The 22,986-nt window shown below is 48.3% G+C and overlaps 1 pseudogene; it reads left to right on the top strand.

Annotated features, from left to right (window-relative positions):
• The first annotated feature begins 18,356 nt into the window (after window positions 1–18,356).
• LOC8035448 lies at window positions 18,357–21,093 on the top strand (annotated as a pseudogene).
• The last annotated feature ends 1,893 nt before the right edge of the window (window positions 21,094–22,986 follow it).

Below are 22,986 nucleotides of genomic sequence, written 5' to 3'. Positions count from 1 at the left end.
TGTAGCAAAACGCCCTAAGAAAGGGCGTTATTCCTAACACTCCTAAAATAGGGCGTTATACCTAACACTCCTAAAATAGGGCGTTTCGCCCTAACACCCTTAAAGGACGGCGTTATTCTAAACTACCTTAAATTAGGGTGTGATTCCACTGTACACCTTTTTATTAGGGTGTTATGACTGCTCAGTACGCCCTCTAAATTGGGTTTATCACCACCAGAAAGGGAAATAAAAAAAGGCGCGATTACCAGCATCCATAAAGTAGGGCGCAATAACCCAAAAGAGTGCACGGAAAAATGACTGCAAATGCCTGGTTCACTTTTTATTTTTAATCAAGGTTCTAACAGGTTTTACCAAATTCTCTATAAACGACTGCAAGCAGCTCATCTGGCCGCAGCCATGTCTCTGCTTATGCGGGCAAGTTCGTGCAATTAAAAGCGTGTCAAATGGCAAAGCTACGTTCCCACACACGTCATCAAACTTGGCGAAGGCAAGACTGAAAGAAATAGTTCTCTTTTATCCTCGCGATTCCACCACGACCAAGACGCTTCTAAACCAGTGGCGGTGCGTGCGTGTAAGGTTATGAATATTTCAACCGGATCTTGTTTTATAACCCCTTCATACTGTACAGCCGAAGGCCCTTGTTGAATCTCCGACTGTACTTTTCTTGTGACGTTTATGCTTTCTTGCACTGGTGACGTGGACAAAACTGGTAGGCTTGCAAAGACGGTACGACCGGGAGTTGCTTGGGACGTAAGCGGCAGTTCATGTTTGTAAACCGTAAAATGGTCTATTGAAACTGAAGCAGGGAGGCTATGTTCGACAAATGTTTCGTTACTCCTAAAAATAAACGGAAGTGACGATATCGCGTTCGATTGGTTAGAGGTTCAAATGACGAAAGTTCCCTATTTTCGCCATTTGTCCTTCTAACCAATTAAACGCGATATCGTCACTTCCGTCACTTCCGTTTCTTTTTAGGAGAAACGAAACATTTGTCGAACATAGCCCCCTTGGACTGCTATCAGAAGCATGCTTGCAGAGTACTTACAAATAAAACAGCGATCTCATGTAATCCGTGATAGATGCATAATCCGATTCGGGCAGCACAGAACAATCCACAAATACAATGTCGAGGATGAAGGCGGTCGCTCACATTCAGCAGAAGTTTCGCGGTCACCGATGAGCACCTCTCTGTCGTCATAGATGCGTAATCCGATTCGGGCAGCACAAAGCAACGCAAACACAATCCCGAGGTACGAGGCGGTCGATCACATTCAACGGAAGTCTCGCGGCCGTCGATGAGCAGCTCTTTGTCGAAACGCGTCCAACAAATTCAGCACAATAATTCCATGGACTCCGACGAAATAAACGACCATTTCCGAAAAGTTGTCATGGATGTATTCCGGCCGTTCACGACGAAAAATACTGCCGCGACTGAAACGCACGAAAAACAGGAATACACTGACGAGCGCCCCCCTTTTTGTAAACCGGATTTACGTGGCCCCTACAACTCACCATAACTTGGCATACGGCAAAGACTACGGTCCCAGTAGCCCATCAGCGCATCAGAGCGAGTCACGTGACAAATTTTCGTCCCAGCGTTCCTGTCCTACGGAGAACGGTCACGTGTTTCGCGCCACCCCTCTGATTTGCTAGACGTGGCCTTTGCACTCGCTCACAGCAACACGAAGACACAAAAGAAGGTTTCGAGGCTTATCAGAAGACGAGGTCAAAGGGGGTTGGACAAAGCAGCTAATCTCCCTCTGCTGCTTCGTATTGTCACCTGCCCTGCCCAGGGAAGGTCGCGAAATCGGACTCGTCAGGACTTGCTTTGCGTAGTACTACCTTGAGCGTCTAAAATTGCCACTCCTGTAGACGCGCATGCCCTGGTGCGGACCGCGAGATCACAAAATAAATACGAAAAACAATTTTGAACGCCGTCGAAAACGCGGTTTCACGTGTACCAAAGAAAAACCGGAAAAACAAAAGCGTCGGGAAGCTAGATATTTTGGTGTCAATACGCAGAGATAAGAGTCGCGTCCCTGGGGGTGTCATTATTTTGGCACTTTCGATTGTCTTGCGACATTGTTTCTTCATAGCTACACTCCAAAATAAAGTCTCAGTGAAGGTGCTATAAGTAGTGCGAAACCCAGTCAGTTGAGTTTGTCATATCCGAAATGAGGGCGCCGCAGTTTGTTCAAGTCTTCAGCTTAAAATGTCTTTCTTGGGTTAAAAGTAAGAAGATTCTATTTCGTTTAATCTTGCTTTCTTTTGTTTTTTAACGTCAGATTTTTGGCAGTCAAGAAATAGAAATACCTCGCCGGCATAGCCGATTCACGCAGGACACTGTTGACAGTCAACCAAAAACGGCGCCACGTACGGTATGTCAGGATAGCGTCGGCGCGACCTATCTCATTGTTCACAGATATTGGCTAGACAAAAATAATATCGGCACAATCTTTCCGATTTAATTCTATAACAGCGCAATACTGTGTGCTGCCTAGGTTGTATATTTACACGTCCTCGTTCACTTTTTTTTTTGCGAGCGGAGATGATTTTTTAAATTTTTTATCAAGGTTGAACCGATAAAACTGATGCACGCGCGAAACGTAATTTTAGGCACGTGTCGGACGAAGAGTTCAACAGAAGTTGCAAAAACTATTCTCTAGCACTTCCTAATCATACGCGACTCCGTGTGGCGATTAATTATATTCGATGTTTGTACCGCCGTGCATCAACAACAGTTTCACCAAAGCAATAAATATGAACGGCTATGAAATCGTGGGTGTATTTGACAGCATCACCATTACGCCCCTTTAACACCGGGTGCATGAAGGGCGTAAAATTCGCCCATACACCCTTTTTACACGATTTCAGACACCATCGCTGCAAGTGGGGCGTAAAGAGGGCGTGTAAAGGGTGTAAAATGTCAGCACACCCTTTTTATACCCGCCGGTATTAAGGAATCGTTTAAAAAAGGTGTAAAAAAGGTGTGAAAAGGATGTTTTTCCTAAACTACACCCTTCTTACACAATTTTTACGCGATTATGGGTGTTACAATGTTTAGTGTGTACGCCATCAGCGTTCGGCTACGAGTCATGCGCAAATCAGGAGCTTCGTTCGATTTACCTGCACCTCCTGCACCGGTGCAGAAAAGTGTAGAGCGGTGCACTTCCGGTTGTACCTTAATACATATGCCGGAAGTACTCCGCCCTACACTTTTCTGTACCGATGCAGGAGGTGCAGGTAAATGGAACCAAGCTTCTGATTGGACATGACTCCTAGCCGAACGCTGATGGCGTAGTCATGTCCAACCTATGGGCGAAAGTGACCTTCTTTATTGACGAAAAAAAATTTCTTCATTTAGGCTTTCTTATCAAGGAGCTGTTTCTTGGTCGAGCACCTAGCACCTCACTCCTTCTCTCCCACCCGTCAACCAATCAGTGACGAGCCTCGCGGCCACGCTTTCATCCAGGCTTCGCATTTATCTAGGCTTAACGAAATGCCCTACATCTAGCCAGGAAATATTTCACGCTAAAAGTTTATCCCCGAAAACACACTTTAATCTTGGTTTACGTCAGGCTTGTATATTCATTTTCATAGTAGCGTGGACGATTTCCTCTTGGAAATCGCGGTTTAGTACACTCGCCTGGTGCAGAGCTCCAGTTGTGGGTTTGGTAGAATAAAACTGCTTCGGTCTACTTAGCTCATGTAATTTAAAAGGTTATAAGCGGGAACTGAAACGCGGACGAAAAAAGGAGTATGTACGACCAGGAGAGGCGCTATACTTACAGTTGGCTTTACTGAAAAAACCTACATACTCAGCCAGTCTGTTGTTCTCCATACCGATAACAAGCCATAAATCGATGATATATCTACAGTCATATATGAAGCCACTTTAAGAATGCATTTACTTTTAAGCAGAAAGGTTGATGGCGTTCTTACACACTTTTAACCCGCGTTTCAATAGAGAAGGTTTCAGCGATTTCTCTCTCTGTCGTTTGATTCGCGATTTTTCCAAACTTCGTTGATTGTTGAAGCGCTTCGCAACCGCAACGCTGACAATGGTCCGTGAGATACCTTCCCTAATTGTTACGTACAACGAGCCTCTGCTTCCTCGCCATATACGGCACTGCTAGTATGGACAGGCGAAAAATTTGAAACCTAAAGCGGGCTGATAAATACACACTCCTGATTTTATGGTTACGACAGATTCAGTAGTAGCTATTAGCAAGTGCGTTCTAAAATTGGGGGATAATTCGTTAACACACCTATTGTGAAAGAGCGGTATAAATATCTTGGGCAGTTATTAAAGACTGCTGATATTCGCGAAATTGGGTTTATAAGAGGTCCCACACTTTGGACGTTATGAATGGTAACAATTAAAATATCTGCAGCGTTTCCACATAGCTGAGTTGTGGAACAGATTGTCCCCGTCGCGGCAACACAAAATTTTATTTCAGGAAAAAGAACCGCCTGACTTTTGGAGATAAAATATGTTATAAAAGGTCGTTTATATATATATATATATATATATATATATATATATATATATATATATATATATATATATATATATAAAACTGAGAAGCCTTCGGCCTCCCGCCACCATGCCCGTTATATATATATATATATATATATATATATATATATATATATATATATATATATATATATATATATATATATATTGCTGTGAGTAGAATAAAGCGAGGACCGAGGTAGCTAAGCCAAGGCACCAAGTGGATGATATTGGCTAAATGGGCGTGTTGTAGTTTTCTAGTACTTAAAATTAAAAAAAAAACCTAACATTCACAGATATTCACACTGTTTCAGTTACAACCAATCTGGATTCTGCTTGACGCGAAAATGTGTCATGCAGGAGAAGAAACATTCGTCATTACTAAATGAACGAGCGCGGTTGTCTGTGAACGTCCTCTGCGTTTTTATTCTCTATTTAATGTATATAACGTTACTGGAAACATAATGAGGCGGTCCTGTAGGCGCAACCAGATGTGTTACACGTCACTGAAACAAAGCGACTGAACACCATTAGTCGCTACATGCACAATAAGTAAGTACCTTACTTGTTACCGAGATTCAAAAAGAACGCGTTACTTCAGCTTAAAAGTAATATGTTATTTCTTCACTAGTATGAATGTGTCTTTTTTATGGATGAGTAGACACTTTCAATATATGTCGACGTTAATACTTCCTTGCTTTTTAACACGTTCATTCAGGGATATCTGTGGCTGTACTGACATACATTCTGCACATATGTTTACGGTTTATATAGAATTTCAGTTGTTGCGCTCGTTCCCCTACATGAGGAAATAAATACTGTTCACCTTTACTCCATCAATAAGCATCAAATGTACGTTAGTCGTTCCTTCTCTTAAAAAAGTAACCATAGCAAAACAAGTAACTAGATACAAGTAACGCGTCACATACAAGTTTGGGCACAACTTCAAGGCATGCTTTTCAAGAAGTACTAGAAATGTCCATGTGTATTCCGGTAAGGGACACACCCCCGATATACATAGATCTATCTAGCAGATTTTATGCAAGAGGCCAAGCGCCGATCACCTATGTCTGGTTCGTCTGATAGTGCATTTATAGTGATGCTGGACCAAAATTTAGATTTCGCAAAATAAGGCCGCAGAAGAGCGTTGAACGGGGCGCTACGAACGCCAAAACAACACGCACACGTCGATATCTCAAACGGATTGCCGTAGTTTTAGAAAAGAAGGGCGCGATCAAGTCGACGACTGTGACTTCACAATCCTCCTGGAACAGTTGAGAATAAGGAGAAGCGGCTTTGCTGCTGTCCTCCTCGCTTCTGTTCACCTCCTCGAGGAGACGAAGCAAAGAGGGGAGGGAATGAGAATCGTGACTTCACAAGTTGTCGGCCTTGTCGGCCGAGTTAATCGCGCGCTTCTTTGCCAGAAAAATACGGTCAGCCGTTAGAGATATCGCAGCATCACTGATGCTTTTGGGTTTTGCATCCCCCTGCCTATCCCTACGACCTTTTTTTTTTGTGAGCTCCAAAATTTCGGTCCAGTATCCCGTTAAGGAGTCAACCAACAGCCTCTGTGCCTAGAGTGGCTACTTGTTCGATATGTTGGTTACACGTAGTTCGTTCATCACTCCCAAGTACCTAAGATGCTTGCCTCGGAGATCAATAGTTGAGATAGTATCGCTCTATCGTTATGTCAGAATTTACCGAGAAAGCAAAGAAATTGCACATTCCGAAGCATTGAAAGTGGGGTGCAAGTACGATACTTATCCAAATATTACGTTAAGATATAGCTCTAGTTTCGAACAGGCGCCTGAATGTAGTTGTCAGGTGCAAAATTGCGTTCTAATTTGCGTATATAAACGTTCTTATCTCTGTCTATAGTGCAATCGATCTTAACATAACGTTAAAAATCAGCACGAATAATACCGATTCTCGGTTAAATCTCTATATTTTTATAAGGCGGCGTTAGAACAATGGAATGAGCTATTTGGCAAAAATATTTAAGGCCCGTTTACACTCTTGCAACCGAGTACGACCGAAAGAGACGAGACTTGTTAAAACCTTTTAAATTTCTTAGGACGAGAGAACACACTGGCACGCTGGCGCCATCCATGCGGTGACCCTAGAACTGCATTTCAGAAGAGCGAAGGTTTTGCGGGATTTCCGAGGTGAAATGTGCGTAACACCTATAAGAAACTCTCGTTTATAACTGTCACGATCCTTCTAGAACGTGGACGAAGGGGGGCCGAAGCACCCGCCGAGAAGAGACGACACGCAGCCTGGTTGTGAGGGTGGACGATGACTGGCACGAGCGGCTGTGCTCAACGGCGTTTATTGGGCGAGGTGATCAATGTTGCCCGCCGAGCCTGGCGGCCGAAGACGGGCGGACTGGAGGGGGCGCTACATACTTGTTACATCCCTCCCCGCCAGTTTGTTTTCTCTAAAACAAAATAAAAGAATAACCAGTGAACACGGCCAACACTGACTCGGTGTCTGGTCGTGACAAGACCTGGCCGGTCGACGATGAAGGTCACCCCGGCGAGTAGCGGTCAGGTGGCCTTCGCTGCCGCGTACTCCGCCGGACCACTGGTGTCGACGGGCCAGGTGTGGCAACGCCGGGCGCTGGCTCTTACGGTCGCGCTCTATCTGGTGGAGCCGCAAGGACCGGATTTGGGAGTGGCACTGGTGCCACAGGAGTAGCGACGCTTGTTATCTCCGGGGTGGGTGGCGCTCCGCTGGCCACGACTGGTGCTGTTGGGCCCCCTGCAGGCTGGTCCTCTGAAGCGACGGCCGAGGGTGCAAGCCAGGTCCCGGAGCGAGGCCCGACATGGTCGGCGTGCCGGTGCCAGGTGGTGCCGTCGGGCATGCGGAAGAGCAGCGATGAGGCACTCGCTGGTGAAACCACACGCCCGGCAGACCAGCGTGGGCCAGGACGGAAGTTCCTGGCGTAGACCGACACTCCCGGCTCCGGCAAAGGCCCGGGACAGCAGCCTCGGTCAGCAGCCAGCTTCTGCTTCAGCTGCTTCAGGAGCGCCGTGGACCGGAGGTCTGTATGCAAGACGTCCAAGGGTGTCTTGACCATCAGGCCCAGCAGAAGCTCGCAGGGGGCACGGCCAGTGACCTCATGCGGTGTGGTTCGGTACTGAAACAGTACCCGGGCCACCTGAGTACGGAAATCCCCGGGCTGGCTCTTCTTGAGCTTGTCCTTGATGGTCTGTACCACCCGCTCTGCTGCACCATTGGAAGTGGGGTGGTACGGCGGAACCAGCATCCGGCGGATTCCATTCCTCTGCAGCCAGTCGAAGTACTCGGCGCTGGCGAAAGCGGGACCATTGTCGGACACAATAATGTCTGGCAATCCCTGCGCCGCGAAGACCTGCCGCAGAGCCGCAATGGTCGCGCTTACCGAGGGACTGGTGACTGGCAGTGCCTCCACCCACTTGGAAAAGGCGTCCACTACCACCAGGAAGTAGTGGCCCTTGAAGGGTCCCGCATAGTCCACGTGCAAGCGGGACCACGGCCTCTGTGGGAACGGCCAGGGGGTGATCTCCACGTGGCGCGAGGCTCGCTGGTTCTCCTGGCAGACCTGGCAACCTTGCACCTGGTGCACGATGTCCTGGTCCAAGCCAGGCCACCAAACGTGCGACCGTGCCACCATCTTGGTCTTTTCCACGCCAGGATGCCCCGCATGCAGCAACTGCAGCACCTTGGCCCGCAGACTTTGTGGAATCACCACCCTGGAACCCCACAGCAGGTAGCCCTGCTCCAAGCTCAGCTCGGCAGTCTTGTGGCTGTACGCCTGGTGACGCAGCTCCTCCCCTCGGGCAACCGCCTTGACCACCTGAGACAGGACCGGGTCCCGGCTGGTCGCCTGCGCCACCGCAGTCCTGGTAAGAACCCCCGGGTAGGCCCGCTCCAGCAGGAACACGTCAGCTGGCTCTGGAACGGCAGCAGGCACCTCGGGCAGGGGCAGGCGGCTCAGGGCGTCGGCAGGTCCCAGGTCCTTCCCAGGGCGGTGGACCAGCTTGTAACTGTAGGCCGCCAGCGTCAAGGCCCAGCGTACCACACGAGGCGAGGCTTGCACTGGGACCGCCTTGTCAGGCCCCAGCAGTGGCTTGTGGTCCGTGACCGCCTCGAATTGCCGGCCCCACAGGTACTGATGGAAGCGCTGGACCCCGAAGATGAGGGCCAAGCCTTCCTTGTCGAGCTGGCTGTAGCGTTGTTCCGGCACATGTAGTCGACGAGAAGCAAACGCCACAGGGCGTTCCTGACCATCCTGACCCCGGTGCGACAGGACGGCTCCTACCCCATACGGCGACGCATCCACGGTAAGGACCACAGGCTTGGCCGGGTCGAAGTGCACCAGCACTGGAGCCTTAATGACGAGCTCCTTGCTGCGCTGGAAGGCCAAGTCCTGCTCCTTCTTCCAGGCCCACTGCTGCCCATCACGAAGCAGGCGATGCAGCGGCTCCAGATGCGTCGGCAGGTTGGGCAGGAACCTCCTGTAGAAGTTGATGAGGCCGAGATAGCTCTGAAGCTCCTTCTTGCTCTTGGGCTTCGGCGCCTTGAGCACGGCCTCAATCTTGCGGGGGCCGGGGCCAGGCCAGCCTGGGAGATGATGTGTCCCAGGTACTCTACGCTGGGGGTCAGGAACATGCACATGTCCAGCCTCAGCTTGAGACGGGCGTCCTGTAGTCGTGTCATGACTTTGCGCAGGTTCTGCAGGTGGTCCGCGTCGTCGGTACCGGTAACCAGGATGTCGTCCAAGTACACCGCCCCGTGCCTCATGCCCCTGAAGAGGTTGTCCATCTCTCTCTGGAAGATGACTGGGGCTCAGGCCACGCCGAACGGTAGGCGCGTGTACTGGAAGAGTCCCATGGTTGTTGTAATGGTGACATACTTCCGGGCGGCATCCTGGAGCACCAGCTGCTGGTAGGCATCTCGAAGGTCGAGCTTAGAGAACTTCTGTCCCCCGGACAGAGCCGACCAGAGATCTTCGACCCGAGGCAGCGGGTACTTCTCGACGGTAGCGACGGGGTTGATGGTGACCTTGAAGTCCCCGCAGGTCCTGACGCGGCCGTCTTGCTTGAGGACTGGAACGATCGGTGCAGCCCACTCTGAAGTCTCGACGGGCACCATGATACCCTCTTGCTGCAGCCGTTGCAGCTCCTGGGTGACCCCGTCCTTCAGGGCGAACGGCAGCGGACGCGGCTTGAAGAACCGAGGCCGGGCTCCCTCGGGAACGTGGATGCCGACCGTCGTGCCGGCAAAGGTGCCCACCCCTGGCTGGAACAGGGACTGGAAGTCCGTCAGGGGGCTCGGGACGTCCTTCACCACGTGCAGCGCAGCTTCTTGGTACTCCGGCAGCCGAACACCGAGCGAGTGAATCCAGTTCCGGCCCAGCAGCGTCGGCGACGACCCCTTGGTTAGATAAAGGGGAAGGATTGCCTCCCTGTCGCCAAGGCGAACGCTGACTTGGGCCCGACCCTGGACCTGGGAAAGCTGCCCAAAGTAGCTGCGCAGCATGACGTCAGACGCCTCGATGGACACGCCGGGGAAGGTCCGCTTGAACAGCTTCCCGGGCATGACCCACACGCTGGCCCCTGTGTGCAGCTCCATGGTGATGGGGTGGCCGCAGATTTCGACAGACACCATGTATGGTGGCACAGACGATGAAATTCTCCTGGTGTGCCACACGTCGAAAATCTGCGGGTCCTCGGCCACGACGTGAACCCTGGCTGAAGACGAACGCGGACCTGGTGCCGCTCGTCCCCGCCGCGTTCTTTTGCGACGACCACCCCGGCCGCGGGCTTGGCTGGAACCCGGGCTTGAACCAGGCTGCTGCTGCTGCTGCTGCTGGCCGCCGCTCGACCTCCCCCCTCGGCAGACACGTGCGAGGTGCCCAGTTCTCCCGCACGTGAAGCATTGTGCTTGGACGAACTGGCACTGTGAGGGGGAGTGGGCAGCACCGCAGCGGCTGCAGGCACCGCTCCTTGCCGCCATCTTGTTCACCACCGCTTCCGTCGACGGTGTGCCGCCCGCACGCGCTATCTCGCTGGCGTCCTTCGCTGCTGCTTCCATCGCCAGCGCTGCCTTCACCGCGTCGTCCAGCGAGGGGTCGGGGAGCTCCAAAAGTCGCGTCTGCATGGCAGGGTTGTTGATGCCGCAGACGAACCGGTCCCGGAGTAGCGAGTCCAACTGGTCGCCGAAGGCGCAGGTGCTCGCTAACCCTCGTAGCGCAGCGACGAACTGCCCGAGGGTCACCCCGTCCTGGCGGCTCTGGTTGTTGAAGCGGAACCGCTTCATAAGCGTGGACGGCGCCAGGCTGAAGTGCGAGCGCAGCGTGGCGAGCAGCTCACCCAGCGTTTTGACGTGCAGCGTGGCCGGCTTGAGTAGGTCGAGCAGGAGGCTGAAGACGCGGGTCCCGCAGCTGGCCAAGAAGATGTCCCGTTGTTTCGCCTCCGGCGTGTCGTTCGCCCGGAAGAGCACGTGGACCTGTTCTTCGTAGACAGGACAGGCGGACCCACCTCCCTCGAACGGCTCGAGCCTCCCGTACAGCGGCATGGCGACAGGAGCGGGGGGCGGTGTAGCGACTCTCTCGGCGGCGTGGGCCGAACCGTGCATCTTGAAGGGCCGAACCGTGCATCCTCGTCGCCAGTGTCACGATCCTTCTAGAACGTGGACGAAGGGGGGCCGAAGCACCCGCCGAGAAGAGACGACACGCAGCCTGGTTGTGAGGGTGGACGATGACTGGCCCGAGCGGCTGCGCTCAACGGCGTTTATTGGGCGAGGTGATCAATGTTGCCCACCGAGCCTGGCGGCCGACGACGGGCGGACTGGAGGGGGGCGCTACATACTTGTTACAATAACGTTGACAAATTTTTCGAGCCAAGAAAGAAAGGATAATGCGCGAGAGAAATAAAAAATATGCCGGACTGGCCAAGTATACACTGCTACCCAATAGAGGTCGCCAATGTGTCCTCTCGTTTCTAGAGGTTCTAAAGGGTAAATGCAAAAAGAAAGACACGTTTTTTTTTTTGAACAGACTAATTGGTACAAGCATGTCAAAAAGCAAGTTTTCCTCGAGAAAAAAAAAATTTTAATGCAATATTTATTACGTGAAACTGATTTTGGTTTGAGGCTATTTCGTCCATTTTAAATCAAGCGCCACGAAGGTGGGGTTTCGTGACGTTTAGCCCAAATTGGCTGCTATATATCTCATTGGCTGAGAGTTTGATTGACAGCTTAGATCTTGGTTGTTAAACCTTTGTTATACGTTACAGTTTCCTTTTGAGCGCATATTTTTACGTTTAAAGAATAACCCGTGTAATCAATCATCATTTTTTGCAAAAGATTTACAAGACGGGCACTGCGGTTTGAATTCCATACCACAACAAACAAAAGCTTCGCCATTCTTTTCGTGGCCGCCGAAGCAGCCGAAGTTTACTCCCGGCTGTCGCGCCTACTTCGTTCGTTTCGTCTAAGTGAGTGTTTTTTGTTGACCCACGTGCTTGAGCGAGACTTCCTGACGTGAAGTAGTATGTGTTTAGCAGCCGTCGAAAGTGTTAGTGATAAAAAGCGACGCAGGATTTTTGCTTTTATAGCGCAGTTTGTTACTTTCGTTTTGTTTTCTTGTGTCAACTTTGCTTAATTAGCGTGTTTTTTTTTTTTTTGCTTGTACGTGCAAATGCCGGCTCTTTTGAGATGTCAGCTTCTGCAAACTGGCGTCGTTACCGGGTTAGTGGTCGTTCAGCAGCCATGCCGCCCTAAAAGATGACAAGCTGAATGTTAATTGGCTGGAGGCAATCGGGCGTTCGCGTAGCGACAAACGTGTCCAGGTATGTTCTCGTCATTTTGCTCCGGGGGCCTTCGAGATTCGCACCGGGTGTGCCGAACGTCCACGACTGAGACGCGGGGCGGTCCCGACGCTAATCCTACCGAGTGCAACAGCACCAAGTGCAGCATCATCGGCAAGTCAAATTTCTAGGGATAATTTTTCACTATGCTATGCTTAGGTTTCTGGTGGCGCATTGTATCGTTTAAGAACTGTTCTATTTTAACTGAAAATTGTTGTAACGCTGGTAAGCGAGTTCCAGCTCATAAGTTAATATTTTGCATCCAGCAATTACAAACATCCTGCATCACTTTGGCCAGTGATTAGCACTTACGGGTATGGGCCACTTGCCTTCAGTTTTGTCCACCCACGCCACCAAGAATTGAATGAAGAAATGTCAAACATTTAGAACGCATTCTCTTCTGTGCAATCCAACCAGCTGATAACCGGACCAACAAGGCCAGCACCTGTGCCTATCTGTGTCAGCCGAGTTGGAAACCCCTATGCAGCGAGTTTTCTGCTGCCGCTATTTTGGTCCCCAGTGCGCATGTACATTAGGTGTAAATTGCGTATTTCACTATAATGTCCTCTGCACTTAGCAACTGGCAGAACCAAACAAAGACCAAGCGGCTGCACCTGTGGATGACTATGTCAGGCAGGAAGCACATTCAAGTGCTTGAAACCATGGCATTTGTTTGTAGGCTGTCGGATGCTCTCCTGTTGAGCTGACTATGTGTACAGTTGCCACTGCATGCTTGAGATTTAGACCGTACTTAGTACTTCTTGCAATCTGTGTTGTAGGCTCACTGCTGCAGGTGCTCTGCCCCTCGTGCAACTGTTGGCACACAAACAGAGGCGACAGATGCGGACACTGCAGATTCTGTCATGCCCGTGTGTGAGTATAACTGAATACTTAAATTAGGTGTTTTAGGAATACGTCGCAATCTCACCAGCATTTCATGCGAAAGTTTTACTGAGCTTAAGTTGTGTGTTCTATATCCATGTGCCAGGTCAACCTTGGGGGCAATGCGGCTGCCCCCACACCACAATCAGACAGGAAGTCCCCAGGAGCGCTTCCCAGTCCAGTGCAACCTGCCACAGCACTGCGAGCTCGACTACCTTCACGAATTCCCAGCACGACCTCCACCCTGTGAGCCCCAGACCAACTCAACAGTGACGTTCAGGGCAGCTATCGTAGGTCCACGCCTATACCACCTGAGGACGACCACAGCGCGTGGCAGGTAAGTCCCAGTGAACAGCGGGATAGGCCTTGTAATGCCGGCAAAAATGGTGAGGTGGAGGATGCGTCAGATGACCCCTCTGACAGCGATATGAGCACCAACGGAAAGAGCGAAATGAGCACCAACATTAGGGAGTCGGACATTCATTTCGAAGCTTAGAGCAGCAATCACCCAGGTGAGGAGCTGCACATGCTTCAAAGACAATCAGATGGATACACCAGAGGGAACCGTCCACCGGACATTTGTCTTCGGTGCCCCCACACCACAACCAGGCGGAAAGTCCCAAGGAGCGCTTCCCAGTCCAGTGCAACCTGCCACTCTTCGCCAATCCCCAGCACGACCTCCGGCCTGCGAGCCTCGGACGAGCTCAGCAGGGATGTTCAGACAGCCGTCACAGGTCCACGCCCATACCACCTGAGGACAACCACAGCGCAGGACAGGTAAGCCCCAGTGAACGGCTGGACAGGCCATGGAATGCAGACGATGGTGAGCTGGAGGACACGTCGGACGATTCCTCATACAGTGACATGGGCACCGACGGAGAGAGCGACCCGAGTACCGATATGGAGGAGTCGGACATTTGTTTCGAAGCCGAGTACGATACTGACCCAGGTGAAGAGCTGCACATGCCTCAAAGACAATGAGATGGTTACACCGGAAGGAAACAGTCACACCGGACATTTATTTCGGTGTGACGGTCTGAGACGAAAGCTTGGCCTCACTTAGCATTCAAAGCTGTCTTTCAGAGGACAGCCAAGTCGGAAGTGTGTCCATACTATGCTATGCAAACTCATGACCATTTCAAACGTCCTTAGATTGCAGACGAAGATATGGGTGAGTCTGATGGTCCTGGTGAACCCGACACCACCTACGTGCTCTTTACAGAAGAAAGCTTCATGAGGTAACACTTTTAGGGATGTTCAAGTGTGTGTTACAGTTGTATTTTCATTTTCAGTGACCGTGAACTGGTGCCACCCCAGAAGGAGCGCAAATTTATTGTATTTGAGGGTCGCCTCCTGGAGCTCTTCAAAGTGTGTCGCACCTCCCTTGCCCCTTGCCCCTAGCCGAAACACCATCGTAATCCAGTCCTCTCAAGTGAAGATAACGAGCACATGTGCACAGCACCACGTGGAGCGGTGGTGGAGCCAACTTTAGGTGAGTGGCAAAGCAGCAGGAAATATCTTGATTTGTGCGGGAATTCTGTTTTCAGGAGCCGCTGTTGCGACTACCCTGAGGTTGCTCAAGTCCATCAACGTCGCAACATTCTCGGAGCTCACCTTCCACTACTACAAGCAGGCTTACCTGCTGCCCGCTGTGAAGCATGCTAGCTAGTATAGGAATGGGTTCTAAAGATAAAAAAATGGCATAGCCTTACTAACTTAAAGGACATAATTGCTTGCCCGGTTTACCAACGGCAGAACACGACACAACCACTCTCCACAAAAGACACGACACCACCTCTCCCCACAAAAGACACGACACCGGACCTCTAACAATGGGGTCAAACTAACAAAAGAGCTGACAGCACCAAAAACGACACATCATTAAAAAAAAAACACGCTGGGAAAACTACAGATTGCACTGAACCTTTCACTGAAAAAGTCAGCTACGAATACACAAAAAAGGAGATAATGTTAACAATACCATTAGAGATTTAGAAATCGATTTCATTCTGCATCTAAAGACAAAGAAGGCTTGTTCACTGCATTCCCATGCTTTGTTATTGTGATTGACTCTTTCAGCAAGCGCTTGTGGTCGTTTTTTCTTTTTTTGTACAATTGTGTTTGTCGAGTTCCATAAAGGCACGCAATTCCTACACTCCTGAATATGCTTGAATACTTCAGAATATAGATCCTTGTTTTTGACACATCGTTTATCTTCGCCTAGTCTATCATTAAGACAACGCTTCGTTTGACCTATATAGCACACAGAACAATCAAAGAGGGATCTTGTAGACTATACCTGAAATACATGTAACACAGATTTCCCTTTGTGTTTTTAAACAACCTTCCTGGGCGGAAGCGAACGGAGTTAACCGTTTCAAACTGCTATCTGTGCTAAACGCCGTGCGTAAACCAAACTTATCACCGACTGATTTTAAATTGTGTGAAATTTTATGAAAAAACGGTACGACTACAAGCTTTTTGTGCTCGGGCATTTTCCTAATTTGTTCGTCTTTTGCAACAATGAACGAAAGCTGTTTGCAAATAAAATCTTGAGGATACTTTCCACCCTTTAGCCGGGAAAACACAATTTGAATCGACGTCATAATGCTGTGCCAACATGACTTTTGAAGCGCGGTTTTAATCATGTTTCAAACCAATCCTGCCTTGACATGCTTTGAATGGCAACTATCAAAGGGAAGTACTGGTATAGCCTTTTCTTTGCCATACAACCAACATAAACCGGGGACCAATCTGAGCTGGACGTCTAAATACTGAAGTACGTTATTGGCTGGCTTTTTAATAGAAAACTTCATCTCCGGTGCCTCCCTGTGCACAGTATTCTCAATGAAACGAGCAAGGGCCAAGTCACGGACACATACCAATATGTCATCCATGGACCTTATAATAAGTACGGAGTTCGGGTGATAATGTTTGATCATCTCATGCAATTTTAGGTGTAAGCTCCGGAGTTATATTTCTGAAAAGGCCGGGGCGACAGCCGAACCAATACATTCGCCTTGACGTTGAATGTATTTCCGCTCATCATAGTTTACCACTGTCGACTTTAGATACAGTTCAAGTATCCTTAGAAAATCATTGATCTCTATACCAGACTGGGACTGAAACCGAACTAAATGCTCCTCTTGAAACGAGCGGACCCTAGAAAGCAAAATGGCTGGTTGGAATGAATGATACAAATCCTTGATATTCAGGGAAAAAATCGTGCAAACTTTACCATGAGGCGGCTGAATATCTGATATCAAATCCAAGCAAAATGGCTGATTACAATGAATAATACAAATCCTTGACATCCTGGGAAAACGTCGTGCAAACTCTACCATGAAGAGGTCGAAAATCTGATATCAAATCCAAGCAAAATGGCTCGTTGGAATGAATAATACAAATCCTTGATATATAGAGAAACAATCGTGCAACCTTTACCATGAAACTTTTTTATATCTGATATCAAATCCAAGCAAAATGGCTGCTTGGAATGAATAATACAAATCCTTGATATCCAGGGAACAAATCGTGCAAACTTTGGGATGAAACGGTTCAACATCTGATATCAAATCCAAGCAAAATGGCTCGTTGGAATGAATAATACAAATCCTTGATATATAGAGAAAAAATCGTGCAACCTTTACCATGAAACTTTTTTATATCTGATATCAAATCCAAGCAAAATGGCTGGTTGGAATAAATAATACAAATCCTTGATATATAGAGAAAAAATCGTGCAACCTTTACCATGAAACTTTTTGGTATCTGATATCAAATCCAAGCAAAATGGCTGGTTGGAATGAATAATACAAATCCTTGATATCCAGGGAACAAATCGTGCAAGCTATGGGATGAAACGGTTCAACATCTGATATCAAATCCAAGCAAAATGGCTCGTTGGAATGAATAACACAAATCCTTGATATATAGAGAAAAAATCGTGCAACCTTAACCATGAAACTTTTTTTATATCTGGTATCAAATCCAAGCAAAATGGCTGGTTGGAATGAATAATACAAATCCTTGATATCCAGGGAACAAATCGTGCAAACTTTGGGATGAAACGGTTCAATATCTGATATCAAATCGAAGCAAAATGGCTGGTTGGAATGAATAATACAAATCCTTGATATCGCTTCCGCCCTGAAGGGTTCTTTAAAAAAACACAGGGAAGGTGTGTTAGATGTATTTCAGGTATAGTCTGCAACATCCCTTTTGATTGTGGTTTGTGCTTTATAGGTCAAAAGAAGCGTTGTCTAAAAGATAGACTAGGCGGACAAAAAAACGATGTGTCAAAAACAAGCATCCATATTCCGAGGTTTCGAAGCATATTCAGGAGTGTAGGAATTGCGTGCCTTTATGGAACTCGACAGCCACAATTGTAACAGAAAAAAAAAAACGACCACAAGCGCCTGCTGAAAGAGTTAATCGCAATAACGTAGCATGGGAATGCAGTGAACAAGCCTCCTTTGTCTTTAGATGCGGAATGGAAGCGATTTCAAAATCTCTAATGGTATTGTCAACATTATTTTCTTTTTTGTGTATGTGTAGTCTTATAGCTGGCTTTCTCAGTGAAAGGTCCACTGCAATCTGTGATTTTCTCAGCGTGTTTTCTTTAATGATGTGTCGTCTTTGGTGCTGTCAGTTCTTTTGTTGGTTTTACCCCATTGTTAGAAATCCGGTGTCGTGTCTTTTGTGGAGGGAGGTGGTGTCGTGTCTTTTGTGGAGAGAGGTGACTTGAGGAAGGGTACCCTTTCCTTCCTTTTTTTTTCAACCCTATTATAAAGGGTTCTTTCCTCAATAAAACTTTATCTGTGTTTGAGACGTTCTCCTTCTCTTCCTTGTCGTCGTCTGTCTTTACCACAGTCTCGGGTTTTTCACTAAAAGGGTCATTCACATTGACCAGGTGCAAGTCGGTGAGGTAAGATTTACTAACCAAAACAAAAGGCCTACTCTGCGGCACACACCCCTTTGTTTAGAATAATTAAAAATCATTTTTATTGTCCCCTTAAGCGTGATATTTCTAAGAACCTTGCGATCAGACTGCAGTACGGTGACTGTTGAACTAATGAATGCATACACATTGTGATCAGTCAGAAGAGGTGCCCTCCAGCAACGCCATGGAAAAGGTGGCCTTCGTCTCTGGCCTCACCAAGCTCAAGAAGGAAGACTTCACTATTGGCTCTTTCATCTCGGGTATCTGAAACGTTCAACATAGGCTACCCACCTAACTGTTCTTTTCTGGCTCTCTGTAAGGTTAACCAGCTACGTGTTATTTCGTGTCCTTTACAATACAACCCCTTATATGCAGACCGTCACCCAGGCGCCGAGCACCACGTGAGGACCGAAGAAAGGGGCACAAAGCACTACTTCGACACGTGGCATATTGACAAATGTTGGTTTCCCATTATTTATTTTTTTTCATTTTATTTACTGACAGGCAGTGACTAATCCGACAATCCGTGGTCAAAATAACATTATAAATTACTTTTATGTGTATGACGGTGATTCCAAAAGGCTTCACCCGTCAAAATATTTTATTTATTATTTTGACATCCTTCGTAGAAATATTGATGTTCTCACTGGATGTAATGGAGTAAAAGGAGATAACCATTTTAAGAGCTTTGATACAACAAAATTAATGCGTTTTCCGACTCAAAAGGTCATTTATACGACCTGTACGCCAATGGCATTTTGGAACACTTTGCTTACAGACAGCGAAACGGAACCTTTAAAATATGGTTTGAATCAAGACTGGGGATTAGTATAGAGATAATCAAACGTTGCTTTTCATAAATTATTTCACAGCAATTGTAAGTCACTAACGTGAATAGTTGCTCCTTGGTGCTGCTATCACCGTGGGAATGAGAACGAAACCAAACATTGTACGCCTGACCCCATACCCAGTCTGGTGCACAGGACACCGGTCAAGAAATACCTTGCTCACATACAGAATAAGACAATGCTCAAATTAAACTTTGTTTCTTAACTTTACGAGAGAGCAACAGTTCAAAATCCACCACCCGTCACCCGTCAAACTCTGGAGCACAAACCATTCACATTGGAATCTTGAGCACACACCCCACACGTCGAACATAGGATGATTTTTTTCAGGTAGAACTTGTGAAGCACCGCGACTTGCAAAAGCGTAAAAGCCGACATGATACCTGAAGCTCTCAAATTACTAATTGAAAGCTATTTGCAAAAATACTCCAAAAGCCGGGAGACGTCATAATTAAAACAAGAACACCGACTTGACATAACAGAAAAAACAACTTCATTAGACGTTTTGCCTCCCATGCGGGAGGCATCATCAGTAGTTACACAGCAAATGCAGGGTTCAACCTAAACTCAACGCTATTTATCAGGAATGTCCGTGTAAGCTTCGTGGAGAGGGCCGCGGTTTTTGTTGCACACGGATGTGTCCCTGCGAAGAAACCACGATTCTAGAAGCTTTCGGGGCCCCCATCTCTCCTCTCTCGCCAAGGTCGTCGCGGCCGGAAAGTCGAAAGAATGCCCCATTGTCCACGCATGGTCCACCAGTTCAGTCTTCAGTCGCGTCGCGTGGGATGCGTACGTGACGTCACGCTTGTGTTCTTTGAGTCTGGTATCTCTCCTCCGTCCGGTTTCACCAATGTAGGACGCTGGGCAGTCACTGCAGGGGTCGTCCAAACGTCCAAACGTCCAAAGAGGCGTTATCTACAAGATCCCCTGCAGTGACTGCCCAGCGTCCTACATTGGTGAAACCGGACGGAGGAGAGATACCAGACTCAAAGAACACAAGCGTGACGTCACGTACGCATCCCACGCGACGCGACTGAAGACTGAACTGGTGGACCATGCGTGGACAATGGGGCATTCTTTCGACTTTCCGGCCGCGACGACCTTGGCGAGAGAGGAGAGATGGGGGCCCCGAAAGCTTCTAGAATCGTGGTTTCTTCGCAGGGACACATCCGTGTGCAACAAAAACCGCGGCCCTCTCCACGAAGCTTACACGGACATTCGTGATAAATAGCGTTGAGTTTAGGTTGAACCCTGCATTTGCTGTGTAACTACTGATGATGCCTCCCGCATGGGAGGCAAAACGTCTAATGAAGTTGTTTTTTCTGTTATGTCAAGTCGGTGTTCTTGTTTTAATTATGAAAGCCATTTGTATATCTTCCGGAAATAATGTCGTAGACATAGTTTGTTTACAGACATTGAAATAGTCACGGCCATTCCCGACTACTCGACAAATTTCTATACGGCAGTGGACACTTCTGATGTATACCTAACAATTGTACACTTCTCAAGGCTTAAAGAAGAAGCTCCAAGGAGCGAGCCGGAAGAGTGAGTCCAAGGAACTGCAGGTGTGGGTGCAGCCAATCACCAACCACCTGTTCTGCTGCAGCGCTGGGTGATGGCAACGGCCCACTCCTAGTAAGTATGGGGCTCCGTTTGATGAACCACGTGGTGGACAAGCACGATGGCCACGACGGACCGTTCAGCGAGCGCCTGCACCAGCCACTTTCTGACCGTGCATGGTTGACTGAGGGTAAGTTCATTGCACCGTTCCTTGTCCAGTACACCTCTGCTGCCATTCTAATGTAGGAGAAATAAAAATACTTCTGAATGGTATTCATCATAGCTGTGTGCTTATTTCAGAGCCCCAGCTTACAACAAGCTCCGAAACATTGTTTCAAGCCCGCGGCTCCTCAAAGACATCAGTCATCTGTCCCCCGGGACCCCGACTTCCTCCGTGGAAGCTTTCAACAGCGTACTGATAGGGTTCGCCTCCAAGTCCTGGGCATTTACGCCAGAAGGAATGGAAGCGAGCTAAACAACCCTTCTAATCGAACGACCATTCCTGGCATGGTGGCCTGTAGCCGATTTTGAAAACAATATTTAATAAAAAAACAATATTAATGTTGTTATTTGTGTAATACAAACCACACGCCACCATATTCTGAGGCTTTCTATAACGTGCATGTTTACTAATCATTCTTCTCCCTCACTGCATGTGTAAATATCTATAAAAGTTTACTCCACTGACGTTTTTCCCAGAACTTCTTTATTTGCATGCAACACTGGACACAAAGTCAACCTCTTGAATACAATAAGGGATGTGTCAAGTTACTGGGAAATAAAAAAAAAAAAAACCGAAGACCACAATTCGCAAGATGTTTCATGTTACTGGGAAACACAGAAAAAATTTACAACATGGTATGAATGAGTACGAAACTCAAAAGTTAATACATAGCATCAATACACTAGCTACGTAGTGATCATTCTTAAGAGCTAAAGCTTGGGAAATACTTTTAGAGCGCAGCTCTTAGGGGCCCGTTTCCAGCTTGAGCGGCGTCGGCGTCGGCGTAACCGCGCGGTGCATTATAGGTAAATTTCCCCGCTAAATCTAGCGGAAAAATTTCTCCGCTAGATTTAGCGGAAAAATTTCTCCGGTAAATCTAGCGGAAAAAATTTTCCCTCTAAACCTAGCAAGAAAAATTCCCCGCTATATCTAGCGGAAAAATTTCCCCCGCTAAATCTGGCGGAAAAATTTCCCCGCTAAATCTAGCGGAAAAACTTCCCTGCTACATTTAGCGGGAAAATTTTTCCGCTAGATTTAGGGGGAAAAATTTTCCGCAAAATCTAGCGGAAAAAATTCCGCGCTAAATCTAGCGGAAAAATTTCCCGCTAGATTTAGCGGAAAAAATTCCCCGCTAAGTCTAGCGGAAAAATTTTCCCTTTAAACTTAGCGGAAAATGTTTCCCGCTAAATCTAGCGGAAAAAATTCCCCGCTAAAGCTAGCGGAAAAATTTTTCTGGGGGGTCACGTGACCCCCAAGGTCACGCGACACCTTGGGGGGGGGGGGGGGGGGGTTGTCGCGTGTACGAATGACAGTATCGGAACTGTCATTCGTACATTTCTTCCACGTCAGCATTTCCTCACCGTTCCAGCGTGATCCTTTACACATTCCGAGTGCCTCGGCGGCCCCTTACAATTATATGCGATCGTTTCTACTGTCGAGCAGCGGCCGGTCGAATTGGGGGGAAAAAAACTTGAATAGGTAACAGAGATCGTCAAGCGCACTTCCTGGCTCTGGTTTTATTAATTTCGGAAGAAAAAGTGAAAGCCGTTTACAACTCCGTCTAACCCCGAATCGGAGCGCAACTTTTGAGGAGGAGGAGGGAAGGGTACTGAGGGGAGGGTAGACCCCGCCTCCTCCTTCTCCTCCTCCTCCTCTCTTTCTTGAATATGCTCCGGGGGGTCACATGACCTCGGGGGGTGTCACGTGACCTCGGGGAGGGGTCACGTGACCTCCGGGGGGTCACGTGACTTGGAGATTCACGTGACCTTGGAAAGTCACGTGACCTTGGGGGTCACGTGACCTTGGGGTGACCTTGAGGGGTCACGTGACCTCGCGGTTACGCCGACGGCGACGCCGCTCAAGCCGGAAACAGGCGCCTAAGAGCTGCGCTCTAAAAAAGGGGTGAAGTTCGTTCGACGGCCCGCGTTCCGATGGTCGCCTCACATGCTGGTAGCCGCTGTATCACGGATCACGCCGACTGTTTTCGTGGTATCCTAAAACCAGTTGTGCTCCAGATCGTCTACCGAATGAGGGCGATGGAGCTAAACGACACGGGGCTCATCGGACAGAGGAGCACCCTTAAGCACCCATTCACTGTTCACGTAACTTTGGGAATGAAGTTATGTGCTCGTAAATCCCACGGCTCACAGAGGTTCAAA

Source organism: Ixodes scapularis, unplaced genomic scaffold (assembly GCF_016920785.2).
Source record: "Ixodes scapularis isolate PalLabHiFi unplaced genomic scaffold, ASM1692078v2 PGA_scaffold3__209_contigs__length_174095766, whole genome shotgun sequence".
Lineage (NCBI taxonomy): Eukaryota > Metazoa > Arthropoda > Arachnida > Ixodida > Ixodidae > Ixodes > Ixodes scapularis.
Note: the sequence above shows the minus strand (reverse complement) of the source record. Positions and strands in the feature narration are given on the sequence as shown.